General features: G+C 50.0%; 1 protein-coding gene across 1 annotated transcript in view; it reads left to right on the top strand.

Moving 5' to 3' along the window:
• The first annotated feature begins 4,323 nt into the window (after positions 1-4,323).
• Kif1a (kinesin family member 1A) overlaps positions 4,324-14,557 on the top strand; it is an 85,499-nt gene continuing 75,265 nt past the window's right edge. Inside the window, exon 1 of the mRNA XM_051154373.1 lies at positions 4,324-4,457. The gene's annotated coding sequence lies outside the window, so the exon portion shown is untranslated. The remainder of the gene's footprint in view (positions 4,458-14,557) is intronic.

Genomic DNA, 14,557 nt, shown 5'->3' with positions numbered 1-14,557 from the left:
ACCAGAAAACATCTGGCAGTTCACTAAGGCCTCCCCACCAGGTGTTGGCTTAAAAAAGAATCTATTCTCCATCCTAATTCCTTCCAACATCCCAACACCACGTAGGAGAGAAAGAAGGTTAGTGGGGAGAGGGGGTATAGATCTCTTTAGTTACTTCCTGCTAGTTAGGGATGTCAGGTCGCTTGGAGGCAAGTCGAATCTTTGTAGTCAGGATATCTTCAGTTGCTTCTTCTGATCAAATTGCATCAACAGCATCTAGGAGCAGCAGTGGGTAGCAGCAGCAGCCTTCTTCCTTGGAGCTTCCCATCTCTCTCTGGGCTCTGGCCTTTATTCCCTCTCTGAGTCCCCAGAACTAAACTGTAGATCATGCCCCTCTCAGAGCCCGTGTGAAGCAAATAGTCTGTTGCTGCAGACAGTCTGAATCAGCCCCATATCCCACACCTGGGATTAAAACAAAAGCATGTTTACATGGCATAACTGAGTTTTTAAAGAAAACAAAACTTTTGCTACAACCAGGCATCCTTGTGACCTCAAAAAAAAAAAAAATTTTCATGAGCATCTTCCTTTTCATAGCTGTAGGATCACTTTGTCAACCTCAGAAGAGTCTGGACTATTTTTATGTTTGAAAGAATGTGAAAATCTTGCAGCCAAGCCTGTGGGGTGCTGCACTGTGAAAGCATCCATTTATTTGGGGTAATGTGATTTATTCACAAAGCTGTCCATTTCATACATATTTTCAAGTTATTTGTGTAGAGTGTTTCTCTAACTCTAAATTGGTTATTTTCTCCTTTGTTCTAATTTTATGTTTCTATGTTCTTTCTTTCTTTTTCTTGTTTTTTTTTCTTTTCTTTTCTTTTTTGAGTTCAACAGTCAGCAGTGTTTCTTCCCTGCCTCTTCTTCCTTTGTAAAGTATATGTGTACATATATGTAGGTCAAATTGGCCTGGAACTAACTGTTATCGCCTAGCCTGGCCTGGAAACACTGCAATTCTCCTGCCTCATGAGACTTCAGAATAATTTCCAGCCAGGATCCATGTTAGAATACTTTACATTTCATAAATAATGTAGATATAAAAGAAGCTTCAGGAAGAATGGAGCTAGGCAAGGTGATACACACCAGATCAGAGGCTCAAGACCACTCTTGGCGACACAGCAGATTCTAGAGCAGCCAGGGCTGAGACTCAGTCTCAAAACAGTCAAACATGAAGAATGAGACAACAAAAGGTCAAGCATTTCAGAATGTGTATTCACTGGTTAAACAAAGAATAGGTTAAAAAAAAAAAAAGCTAGCAGGGACGGAAGAAGTGGCTTGCTGGCTGTGGTATGGAGGGTCAGGCTTCAGTTCCCAGCACCCACATGGAGGCCACACCCTTCTGTACCTCCAATTCCAGGTGATCCAATGGACCCTTCTTGTCTCTTCGGGTTTCTGCACGCGCATGGTATGCATACATACATTTACTTCCGGCCAGGACCTTGACTGAACATACTTTGTTGTCCAACTGCAATGTGGTTTAACCAGAAAGTAGTAATGAGAGATGACAAATAAACACCACTGGAAAGTAAAATTATTAAAGAGAGGTCACTGGGGCACAAAGAAACATTTAGGTCCGAATGATAATGAAAACATAGGAGAGCGAATTTGTTAGACAAGTCCAATGCAGGACTGTAGAAGGAGTTCTGTAGCTTTAAATAGTTGGGGAAGTTTTACAATACTGAAGGCTTAAAGAGTCACAAACAGAATCTAAAGACTCTCAAAGGGAATGACAGATGATGACAGAAATAAGTAAAATAAAGGGGAAACCAAGACGAGTCACAAAAACCAATGTTGGACCTTGGACAATATTTTAAAACCTACTTAAGAGAAGAGCTGGGGCCTGGAGGATGGCTCAGTGGGTGTTTGCTTTGAAGGCGTGAGGGACTGGAGTTCAGACCCCCCAGGATCTGTGCGATGAAGGTGTAGGTCTGGTGGCCCACCCGCAACCCTGCTGCTTGGGAGGCAGAGACAAGGAATCTCTGGATAGAGCTGAAGGAATAGATTTGCCAAATCAGCAAACTCTGGGTTACTTGAGAGACCTTGCCTCAATAGTAAGGTGTATGGCTGAGGAAGATACACAGTGTCAACCTCTGGCTGTTACATACATGTATGTGCACACATATAGTGCACACATACACGTGGTCTCATGATTGCACATTGAACACACACACACACACACACACACACACACACACACACACACACACACACCACAAAGGGGAAGGAAATAGATACAGACTTTTTAAAAATCGAAAGACCGGAAACAATAGGTGTAAGAACAGTGTAGTGGTCAGTCTTCCTTGTCAGTCAACCTGGCTGGATTTAAAATCACCAGGAGGACTTTGTCTTTTTGGTTTTTGTTTGTTTGTTTGTTTGTTTTGAGACAGAGTTTCTCTGCGTTAGCCTTAACTGTCCTGGACTCGATATGTAGACCAGGCTGGCCTCGCACTCACAGCGATCCGCCTGCCTCTGCCTCCTGAGTGCTGGGATTAAAGGCATGCGTCACCACCCCTGGCTGGAGGACTTTGTGTATGAGGTGTTTCCAGAAAGGCTTAACTGAGGAGAGAAAAACCCACCCACCCACCTTAAACTTGGGCGACCCCATCTCATCGGCTGTGGTCTTAAACTGTATGAAAAGGAGAGAGTGATCAGGGGCTGGCGTTCATCTCTCTCTGCTTCCTGGTTGTGGATGTGAGGACATGACTGGCTGCCTCAGGCTCCTGCTAACATATCCTCCCCAAAAACACGCCTTCCCACTGCAACGATGGACAGTATACGTTCTCAAACCCTGAACCACAATAAACCCTTTCTTTCTGTTGCTTTTGTCACAGCAGCAGCCAAAGGAATGAACATACCTCTAAAATAAATAAATTAAAATCTCTTTTTTTTAAAATGAACATACCTCTATAATAAAGCTAGCAATTCAACTATTCAAACGAAATGAACGCCTAGACAAAGCTTTGCCCAGATTAACAAGCACAGTGAAAATGGAGTCATAAACACCATGGCCTTTTGTTACTGCCATCCTTGAAGATCAGCTGTCTTCCTTATTCGGGTGATACTGTGGAACAGAAAAAAGGGAAGATTCCCCCCTGCTCCCCCCCCCCCTGACTCCTGGCTCTGGAGGGCCTGGTGGGAGCTGGGGTAGCCTCAGCCATAAGATGGAGGGAGGGGTCTGGCCAGTGCTGCTGACAGGGCTCTTCCTGCAAATTTGAGAACTGAGGTGCCTGTACCGCCTCCCTCAAGCTGCTGTGGATTAAATGGACAACAATTTAAAGTGACCAGCAACTGCCAGGAGCAAGGGATGCTGTGGACAGGGGATCTTTAAAGAGGAAGCTTGGAACCCTACTTTTATGGTAACATGACGTCATCACACCCCCCTCTGCAGTGCGCGGGGTTGGGGTGGAGGGGGTCCTGGTGCGTGACCTGACCATGGGTCTTATCAGAATTACTCAGCCCTGGGCTGTGGTTGGCCCCATAGCTGCCAGCCAATCCCTACTGAAAAAAGAAGCCGGAGGAGAATTGGTGAAGGCTGGGGCTGGCCACTGGAGATCCAGAGAATCATGTGGGTTGATCCAGGAAATTAGGCTAGAGTGACAGTGTGTGGTGACAGTCTGTGACCCATGGAATAGAGAAGGGGACAAGGTGGAGGTCTCCACTTGACAGATGTGCGAGGGAAAGAGGTGCAGGTCAGCCTGTCAGCTGTGGCGTCATCCGGTGAGCAGAGCTCTCCGCAATGTTCTGGCTTTCCTCTGGTTATTTGGCCCAGATGCCAGAGGCGCTTTATAAGCCCCACCTGTTAAGGCCCTGGAGCCCAGATCCCTAAGCCGCCCCTACATACCCTCTACAGTGAAAGATGCTCCCCAACCCCACACCCATTTTTTGTTTTTTGTTTTTGGCCCTCTAGGCTATGCCTGTGTTGATGTCTACCGGCCTGGCAGATGGATGTTTTTACAGTTTTTATTTCAGTTGAAAGCAGTCATCATGAGGAAGGGTTTGGATGGGGTCTGCAGGCAGGTTCAGCTGGGCGCCACCGTGTCCCTCTCCTCTTGGGAATGAAAGGCATTGATGAGCTAGCGGGGATGTTGCATCCGATTCCGGGCGTCTGTCCCCCCAACCCTCATTGGTGATGTCACAGCCCAGCCCCAGCCCCCTCCTGCTCCAACCTCGTCTCTTTTGCGGCCGCTATGCCCGTCCCTCTCCCCGCGCGACAAACCAGCTGGCAGCTGAGGCTCGGACGCAGCGCGCAGCCAACCAGCGCATCGGGAGGGGCTTGGGGCGGGCCGGGCCGGGGGCGCGGAGCTCGTCACGCGGCGCCACCGTCACAGCACCAGGAGCAGCAAGCAAGCAGCATCATTTCCAGGCTCCGGGACCCTCTCCGGTGCCAGTGCCCATGCCGGGCCATAGCTAGTGACTCCTGAGAGGTAAGGCTACCGGCCAGCCGGCCTGTCGACATCCGCGACCATCATCCGGCACCTGTCTCTGGATGGCACCCGCACTAAATGTGCTTCGGATGGGGGATTCCGGGCCAGCGCCAATGTCCTTGTCGCAGCCCGAAGCGCGGGCTGAGAGCGGCGGCTTCCCTTCCCCCGACCTTCCTCCGCCTCTTCGAAGAACAAAGGGGCGAATTCAGGGGTATCGTTGCTCCCTGCGAAGCTTTTCAGGGCCCTCAGAAAGGACTCCTTTGCTGAGGCGCGACCCTTGGCCCGTGTAGGTGGAGGTCGCCAGAGAGAGAGAGAGGGACAAGCAGATCTGGGTACAGCCTTCTTTTCCCTGTATCCCTCCACTGCAGAGGAGCTACCTAGAGGGATGCGACGGACCCGCGGGGGAGGGGAGGAAGAGATACCCAGTAGGGACCAGGACGAGGCTGCCGGGCCTCGGGACCGGGCGCGGTTGCTGATCCAGGCCCTAGGGAAGGGTGCGCGGGGTAGCCGCTCTGGTCCCCGTTGGGGGAGGGCAGATGCTGGAGCCGATAGCAAAACAGGCGGGCGGGGCGGGGGATGCGGCGCCACGGCCAGGCCACCAGTTTAATGCGCACTTGGTGACTGCCCATCACTCCTAGAACTCCTGATGCTCCTCCCTCTAGAGACCCCATTTTCTTCCCAGAAAGACACAGCGCGGAAGGAACCACCCGCAGACACGCCTGGCGGCTACTAAGCCAGCGCCCCAGTAACAGGTGTGGTCCCGGGGCCGGGAGGGGGGAGGAGGCTGAAGGACGCGTCTTCTGGCCTGACAGAGGTCCCCAGGCGTCTGACATCAGATAGCTCGAGTAACATAACCTATGAAGACCCTCACTCTCCCTTATTAAGCTGCACCTCGCCTCAACTGTTTCCCAGGGGAAGGCCACCGCCCTCAGCTCCCGAAGGGGCAGGGACCGCATTCTGGTTAAGGGAGAGGGAGGGTCTGCTGTGCTGTGAGGTGCCGGCTGCTGGGGGCCGCAGGCACGGGAGGGGGAGGGGAGAGAGGGATTGCCAAGTCATAGGGCCTGCTGGGCGCCGGCGCGACGTCGCCCGGGCGCGGACCCGTTGCGCGCCCACGTCCCCAGGAATGGGGACTTTTCCCCAGAGGCCAGAGGACCTGTCCCCCAGCGGCTAGCCTTCCTAAGAGGGGACCTCATTGCTGGGATTAAAGGTCTGCTAGGCAAGCGGATTGGATCACGCGCCTGCGGGAGGAGGAGGTGCGGAGAGTTCCTGCTGCGCGCAGGGATGGTGCTAGTCCAATGCCGGGGACCCAGAGACTCAGCGCAGGCTCCCGCGGAAGACGCGGTCACATCGTGCTGGACGAAGGCGGCTGCCAGGGCAACGTGCCCAGCGCCTCTGTCTTAGGAGGCAACGTCGGCTGCAGGGAAGCTGTGGGGTGCCGGGGGCTGGGACCGCACCTGCGGCGGCCATTTTGCAGGTGTGGCTGGTTACCTGCTCTAGTCAGGCTGTGGGGAGGAGGTGGGCAGGGCAGGTGTGGAACTGGCAGCAGGGTGAGGGGTTCGGCAGGGTCTAAAGCAGGCCTCAGGGCTGCTCCTGCTCTGCACAAGCATGGTCCTTTGGAGGTTCCTTGCTTTTGGTGGGTGGGGTCAATACCCAGGTCTTCTTAGGCAGAGGGTGGCAGGAAGCTCAGCGTCCTCTGGGTATGAAACTGGGGAGGGTTCTATTCTCAAGACAGGGATCCCTACTAGTGGCTTTCTCTTGTAGTGAGGATGGATCTGAAGGGCAGATTGCCCTTCTTGGTTTGTGAGCCATTGGTCAGAGAGGCTGCCTTCTGAGGGCCTAGTGTAAGAGCTTGCACTATGCCTGCGGGGTCCCGCCCTCCTCCCGCACCACCCCCCCCCCCCCACAACTGCTCAGGCTGGATGCCTCTCTCCTCTTTCCCGCTGTCCCAATGCCCTACTCAGACAGAGCACGGAACCTGCAGACTGGACCAGCCTCAGATAGGTGGAGACCTGTGCTCTCTGCACAAAGACAGAGCTGATGGGCGGCTAAGCTGGATTCAGGCCCAGGTCAGCAGGCAGGAGGGGGGTGGGGTGGGGTCTGTCTGTCGTCTCAGGATCCCCGCCAGTTCTGCGCCCATTTTTTCTGTCTCTTCTGTTGATTGTGTGGTCTGCAGATGTTACAGGGCAGTTCTCCTGCGGGCTTTGTGCGGGGAGGGGGGGGGGGGTTGGGGGGAAGGGCAGCAAAGACAGGGTAGCAGGTTAGGCTGACTAGCCCTAGGAAAAGCCCAGGAGGACAAAATTGGAGTTCAAGGAGGGTCATCCAGCACAAAACTGTACCCTGGCCAAGCCCTTGGACAGAGTCCATCTCTCTAAGAACCCGGAGGGGCTCAGTGAACACCTGTGGAGAACCATGGTCCTGGGCCACTGACCTTGCAGATGAGCATATAATTTGCAGTCCACATGTTTCCCAGAGCGTGGCCCAAACCAGGGCTCTCAGATCTAAGGAGAGAGCTTCCCACAGCCGACACTGGAAGCAGCACAGAGGCTCCTTAGCCCCACCTGATGAAGCTGGCCTGCTGCTTTGTTTCTGAGCCCAACCAAGGCCATGGCCCCACACTTGGCCTCAGTGACCACACTCCTCTCCTGGGGTCATGGTGACTCGAGGCAGGGCTGGCTGAGCTAGGCCTGCTGGTGAGGACACTGCAAGGATGGACGGTTCAAAGTCAGGCCCTTCCAATTCCTTTGCCTCCTGACTCTTCTCACTGCCCCTCCTGCTGGCACTTGGTTCCTGAGCTGTCTTCAGCAAAGCCTTTACACCCTACCTTTAATCTTTTTAAGAAATATTATTATTTATTTACTTTCCTTTTTTAAATGTGCATTGGTGTGGGAGTGTCAGATCTCTTGGAACTGGAATTACAGAAAGTTGAGAGCCACCGTGTGGGTACTTACCTGTTTTTTTTTTTTGTTTTTTGTTTTGTTTTTTTTTGTTTGTTTGTTTATTTTTGGAAGAGCAGATTGTGCTCTTAGCCGCTGAGCTATCTCTCCAGCCCCGCTACCTTTAATCTTATGCCAGGACAGGGCAAGACATTAAGATGGTCTGGAGGTCCCCCCATGTGCTGTCTCCTGCTCAGATTTCAGGACTCATGCCCACCTACCCAGATATACTTACTCTTAGCCAATGCCAGGGACCTGCAGCAGCAACAGCTCTGGTTCTAGAAGCAGGTGGGGTGTTAGGGCCAGTGACACTGAGTAGCCGTATCTCCTGCTCAGGTTGCAAATGCCCTTAGAAGCTGGTTCCCACTGATATCATCTCACCTCTCATCATCCTGGCTTGAGCTGGTGGTAAGCGGGGAAGGCTGCTTGGCAGAGACAGAATCAGGAGTTCCGGCACCCGTATAGGACTTACTTGGGTACCACTAACCTTGTGCCAGGACAGAGCAGAGGTCAGCTCAAAGGGAGTGGGCTGCAGAAGCAGTCAGGGCCATTGAGACCCTAAGAGCTTTATCTTCCCCACATATACACCAGATACAAACACACCATAGCAATTCACACGTGTGCACATCTGCACAGGTAACAGTCATGCACACAGATACACATATGTGGACACATACATTCAGCGTCCCTGGACCCCTGCTTTTGTTTGTTTTTCCCATCTGACTCTTTTCTGGCTAGCTCTTCCTGGCCCTAGATCTTCCTGAAAGGCCTCTTGGGGGCTGCCTCCTTCAGAAAGCTCGCTGTAAGTCACCAGCACACAGGATGCAGACCCCACTCCACATCTCTCCTCTCTCCTGTAGGCTTAGGGCGGGGAAGGAAGCAGTGGACCTTTATGTGACAAAAACTGCACTGCGCTATTGTGCATTCTGTATCTGATGCTCTCAGATGTCAGTGAGGAAATAATTCCATCCCCATTACTCAGATGCAGACACAGAGGCTCCAGATAAGTCATTTTTTACTCTCACAGGTTCCAAACAATCACTGCTCTTTTAGTGCCTTCTGTCTGTCATCCATCCTTCCCCACTGTCCTCCCTGCCCCCCTTTTTTCTTATACCCCCCTTCCTTGCTCCTTCCAGGAGGCAGCATAGTGTCACCTCCCACCATCCAGTAAGACTCGGTGGGTACCATCTATGATATCAGAAGCTCAGGGTAAGCAACTGCTACACTGTCCACTGAGGTGGTCTTGGGTCTGTGAATTTTTGAGGCTCCTTTGGCAGAACTTCCCTTCGGGTGGAGTTGTAGGGGTCACAACAGCCCCTGACTGTCCCTATGGTCCCTTCCCCTTGAGATGCCCTCTGTGTATGGTGATGCCCAGAAATGCCCTAGAGGGGTGCCAGGACTCCTCACTTCCACTTGCCAGTCACCTTCAAGTGGGCTTCAGTTGCCCATCCCACCTGTCACCAGTTCAAAGAAAGACAGTAAGAGACAGGGCCAGTGGGTACCAGCATCCCAGGCTGCTGTCCTGGGTAGGGGAAAACTCAGCTGCCTTGTGTGGCTTAGCTCTCACTTTATGTCTGCTTCTCAGTCTAGGGACGGTGTGGATGCAGGTCCCCAGCATGGGGCAGAGCTGTAGCCACTACAGCTGGTGCTTCCAGGGCATGGAGGAATGTTGGCCTGGAGTTTTGCTTGCTTGTGCATCACCAAGATTTTTTTTTAAAAATACGTATTTTAAAATTTATTTTTATGTGTACATGTGTTTTGTTTGTATGTATGTCTGTGCATGCTTGGCACCTAAGAAGGCCAGAAGACAGTGTGCCAGAACCTCTCCCAGAATTACAGATGATTGATTGTGAGCCACCATGTGGGTGCTGGGAATCGAACCCAGGTCCTCTGGAAGAGCAGCCAGTGCTCTTAACCACTGAGCCATCTCCCCAGCCCCTGGCAAGACTTTCTTGGTCAGGGATTTCTTTTCTCTAGACCTCAGATATTCTTTTCTTTAATTGAGTGGCTTTCTTTTGTATGGTTCTGGAGATCTGTTGAGACCCCTCTTTTCTGACACCCCAGGCCTGGGAGCCACCTCCCTCTCTCTGGCTGATTACAATTAGCCAAACCTCACCACCTTCTGCCTGTTGGTCACTGCCTTCTGTCTGCCTTGAGTCTCTGACTCTTGCCCCCCACCCCCTGGGCTGTCTGTTTATGGTTTTCTATCTTGCTTTGCTGGGGCACCTCCCTGGGAGACTTATTGAAAATGATGCATGAATCTTCGTGTACGTGAGGGCCTTGGCTCCATCCTCACCATTCTGTGAGTCATTTCCTCAGAACTCAGGAGGCTATGGCTTCATAGGCCTGAGCATCCAGGTGCTTATAAGAGCCTTCATTTGTAACTCTCCTGTCTCTGGAATCTTCACTTTCCATGGGATTCTATTTGGATAGGCTAAGTGGGTTTTTGTTTGTAACGATGCTTGTGGGCCATTGGAATGGAAGATCAGGTCTCTTCTTCATAGATTTACAGTCCTCCCACTTTTTTTTTCTCCTTTCTTTCTTGGATTCCTGTGTTGCTGCCTTACCTAGCCCTAACCCCTTGCTTCCCACACACATTTGTCACCTTGTCTTTTCTGTTTCATGGGCGACTTTTAGACTTCTTTTTACGGTTCTTGGTCTGAAATTCTGTATGTCCCTTCTCCGTGTTTGGCCTCTAACACTGTTGCCTTCATTGATGCTTACTCCTTCTGTCTCAGAGCGTCCTGCTCCTATAGTGGAGGATGGCTCTTTCTAAAGGACTTGAGGTTTTGTGTGCTGGTTTGTTTTGTCGGTGGCTTCCCTTTCCCACGGGGCCCATTTACTTTCCGCTGCCTTCCTCAAACTCTTCACTTTGCACATTTGCTATACTCATAGATGCGGGAGTCCTCATTGGTACCCACTGTCTTGAGACCTCATGATGGAGGAGTGATGCATCTGCTTCCTGTGAGTGGGGCTCTGACTGGAGCAGGAACCAGTGGCAGGCCCAGGTGATGGGTGTCTGCTGCCAGGTTACCCACCCAGGACCAGAGTTTTGGACCCAGCCTCTGCCCTGAAGGTTGTGGAAAAAACCATTCAGCTGCCTGCTGATGGTCCCAGGAGTGTATCCTACTCTGAAGGAGATGGTGGCAGTGGAGTAGAGTTTCCTGGTTAGCTCTGTGCCTCTTACCTTCCTCTAGATTCTTTGGGTGCCCAAATGTGAGCCCTGGGAGGAATACCACATGAGCACCCGCCCTCTGCATCAACACATCCATGCCGGTTATTCTCATCACTAGGGCGACTCTGCTGTGCTCTTTCTCTCATTTTATGAGATCTCAGTGTGACTGGTAGGCCTGGTTGTCAGTTGTCTGAGGGTCCTCTTCTCATTCTTTGGGAGTTTTGGATGTGGACTGGCCTGCTGTGGTTCTGTCACTGTGATAGAAAGAAAACTCATTTCAGATTCCGCTCTCACATTCTTTGTAATGATTCAATGTTCAGCAAGAGGAACCTTTTGATGTGCTCTTCAATGTCCCTGGCGTGTGTGTGTGTGTGTGTGTGTGTGTGCGCGCGCGCGCGTGTGTGTGAGCCCACTGACCTATCTTAAAGGTAGACAGATCCTTAGGTAAAGCCTTCTAGGTTGCCAGGGAGGCCCTTTTGTCTTCTCTGCAGAGTCCCATCCTTCCCTGGTGGCCAAGAGCACCTGCTGCTCATACTCACCCAGACGTACTTGCCTGCCTTATGCGTGTGCCTTGATCCAGGTTCTGTAGCTCTCACACAATATCTGAGACCATGTAACTCACGAAACATAGGGGCTTATTTGGCCCACAGTCAAAGAACACAAGGTGCCTGCCTTCGCTCCACTATGGTGGAGGACTTAAACTGCGTCTAGCCACCAAAACTACCCCACTTGAGATGGAGTAAGTGTGTCAGACAGCTTGCCTTTATATTAAAGTTGTTCCTGGGATGAGCCATTAAACCACGAACTCGCGAATGGTCCATTTCCTCATCCTAATGATGCTGTTAACACATGACTCTGGGGAGTCGGTTCGAGCCATGGCTGCATTCTTAGCCATTGCATCATGGTTGTCTCTTGCCCACTGCCCACGGGGATTTGGCATTTGCTTGCTCTCTCTGTGCACAGCACTGTCCCATGTTGACGCAGAAGCCTGAAGTATACAGACACATCCTGGTCCATGCCACTCTCAGACACTGGTAGCAGTCAGTGCCTCTGATGCTCCAGTATGGAGCCCTCCTGGCTCAGGAGCCCCCAAGACAGCTCAGTTTCCCTTTAACTCCGCCACTGCCACACTTCACATTAGCCTTCCCTACCACTGTGCAGTGACACACACTCTCTCTGTCCCTGAGAGAGTTCATCCTCTGGAGTGTAGTGTGCTGTTGCTGCTACCCTAATATATATAATGTATATGTATACATACACATATGCATGTGTATATATAATAAAAATATAAATTTAATTTTTGTATGAATGCGTATATATGTGTGTACATGTACATATGTGTGCAGGTGTTTGTGACCATGTTTGCACATGCAGAGATATGCAGAGGCCAGAGGAGGATTTTGAATGTCCTGTTCTACTGTCCTCTCCCTCCCCCATCTTACTCTTTTAAGGTAAGAAGTCTTTCACTGATTCTAGCTCACCGTTTTTCAGCTAGACTGGTTGTCCTGCAAGCCCTGGTGACACTTTTGTCTCTGTTACCTACCTCCTCAACCCCTGTTTGGATTACAAGTGTATTGGCTTCGTACATGGATGTTGGGAATATGGGCTTGGTTCACATGCTTGGTTAGCAAGTGCTGCTGCCCACTGAGATATCTCCCCAGCTGTGGCTACACACCACATGCAAAGGGCTATATTTACATAGGGTTGTTTCTGATCCTTTCTGCTTACATGGGTGAATTTCTATCCTTCTCCGCATTACCCTACCTATCCATCTATCACCTATCTATCTATCTATCTCTATGATCTATACATCCATCTGAGATCACATGTAGCTCAGACTGATCCTGGAACTTGCTTTGAGTGGAAGATGACCTTAAACCCCTCATCCACTTGTCTCTATCTCCCAAATGCTAGGATCACAGGAAAGGGTTCATCACAGCCAGCCTCCCATCACTGCAGTCCCATCAGTGCATTGTATCTCCTGATCTGCATGGGACACATTCCAATACTCAATGTGTATGCTTTAAACCATGGTAGGACATGACCCCACAGAGACTATTTCTTCCCATACATGTGTATCTGATAAAGTTTAGTTTGTGAGATGAGCACAGTGAGAGGTTAACATTAGTTCATAATAAAGTGGAGCTATTAGAATAATAATCCTTGATAAATTTAAAACTTAGAAACTGCTTAGTTTCGCAAAATTTCATTTAATAGTCTTAGGTCATGGTTGACCCTTAGGTGTGCTGAATCCAGGTGAGTTAGCTGTTCTTACAACAGACACTCAAGAGAACTGACTTACAAAGGGAGAAGGCTTAGTAAGATTCAGAGTTTGGGTCCAAGGTTGCCTGGCTCCATTGCTTTGGGCCTGTGTTGAGACATCATAGCAGGAGTTCACTGTGGGCAAAGCCACTTTTTATCTGTTTAGAGGAGAGGAAGAGAGGGGCTGAGATCCTTCTATTCCTGCTAAATACGTCCCCAGTGACTGGAAGACCACCCATTAGGTCCTCTCCTAAAAGTCACATCACCTCCCTGTAGTGTAAGCTGGGTTCACATGGACCGAGGGTGTCCAGATCCAAACTGTAGCCCTTGGGATAGTGAATCCGTGGTCTGTTTCCCTTCCCACTTGATATTGCTGTTCTCAGTACCTTATTCTCCCACATGCATTTTAAAAAGCAAGTTGCCAAGTTTAAAAGAGAGATTAAGATTTCATTTGAAATTTTACTGACATTTTAGATTAATTTACATAAAAATAAACATTTTTGAGATTTTTGTTTTTCACAAAAGGTCATAGGTCAGGTCAGGGAGGTGGTGGCTCAGTTGGTGCCAGGCGAGTTTGAGGACTTGAATCCAATCCCAGCACCAATAGGGATGGAGAGCTATTGCTTGTCATCCAAGTGGTGGGGAGGTAGGGGCAGGAAGGCTCCTGGGGCACGCTGGGTAGCCTAGCTGCATGGCTGAGCTCCAGGCTCGGTGAGATGGCTGGCCCAGCATGCATCTGCAGGCACCACATGTGTGCTCGTGCACACACACGCACACACACACACACACACACACACACACACACACACACACGTGCGCAAACACATTCATGACACAAAAACAGACAGGAAAAGGTCATAGTTCTTTATTTAGATCTTCTGTCATGTTATGTAAAGTTTTACATTTTTCTTCATGAAAATTTCATGATATCTTTAGTGATGATCTTTAGTACTTTGTAGTTTGGTTATTACTTTAAATGGTATTGTAAAATGTTTCTAATTCTGTGACCTGGTGTGTATTAACATATAACATAGAACCTATAGATGTCCAACAATCTTGCTGAAGTTTGCGCTTGCTCACGATTTGTGGGAAATTGTGGCGTCTATGCAAATGAGCAAATATACAGTGTGGTGATTAGCTGTGCTATCTGTGCCTCCCCCCACCGTTGGCCCCCTCTCTCCTCTCCCCCCACCCTCGTTTTTGTTTACTGTCTTTATTTTTCCTGTCTTACTGTGTGGCTGGGACCTCTGTAACAGTTAAGCAGAAGTGTTGGCAGTCATCCTGGGCTGGCCCCAAATTTTTTATAGATGGAACATTATGTTCCAAGTCACTGGCAAGTGGAATGTTTGGGTGGGTTTCAGTGGATGGCTTCTGGAATCTAAACATCATTTTTTTTTCAAATATTTCTCATAGATTTATCTTATGTGAGTGTGGAAGACTACTGACTTAAGTTTGCTTTTAATATCTATTGATGGTGTCATACATTTCCCTGTTTCTTGGGTGTGTGATGAATCACAGTGACAGACAGCCCTTGTTAAGACTTGTGCCACCATTTCAGGAGTTCCAAGCTTCCTTGCTAATTACATTTTACAAATTACATTTGTTTACGTGTGTGTGTGTGTGTGTGTGTGTGTGTGTGTGTGTGTGCTGTGTGTGCTTGAGAGCCATGGTTGTGTCTGTGGACGCCAGAAGACAACTTATGTTCCTTGGCTTTCTCCTTCCACCATGTG

This window comes from Acomys russatus, chromosome 12, assembly GCF_903995435.1.
Source record: "Acomys russatus chromosome 12, mAcoRus1.1, whole genome shotgun sequence".
NCBI classification, from domain to species: Eukaryota; Metazoa; Chordata; class Mammalia; order Rodentia; family Muridae; genus Acomys; species Acomys russatus.
The sequence above is the reverse complement of the archived record's forward strand: the minus strand, read 5'-3'. Positions and strand labels throughout refer to the sequence as shown.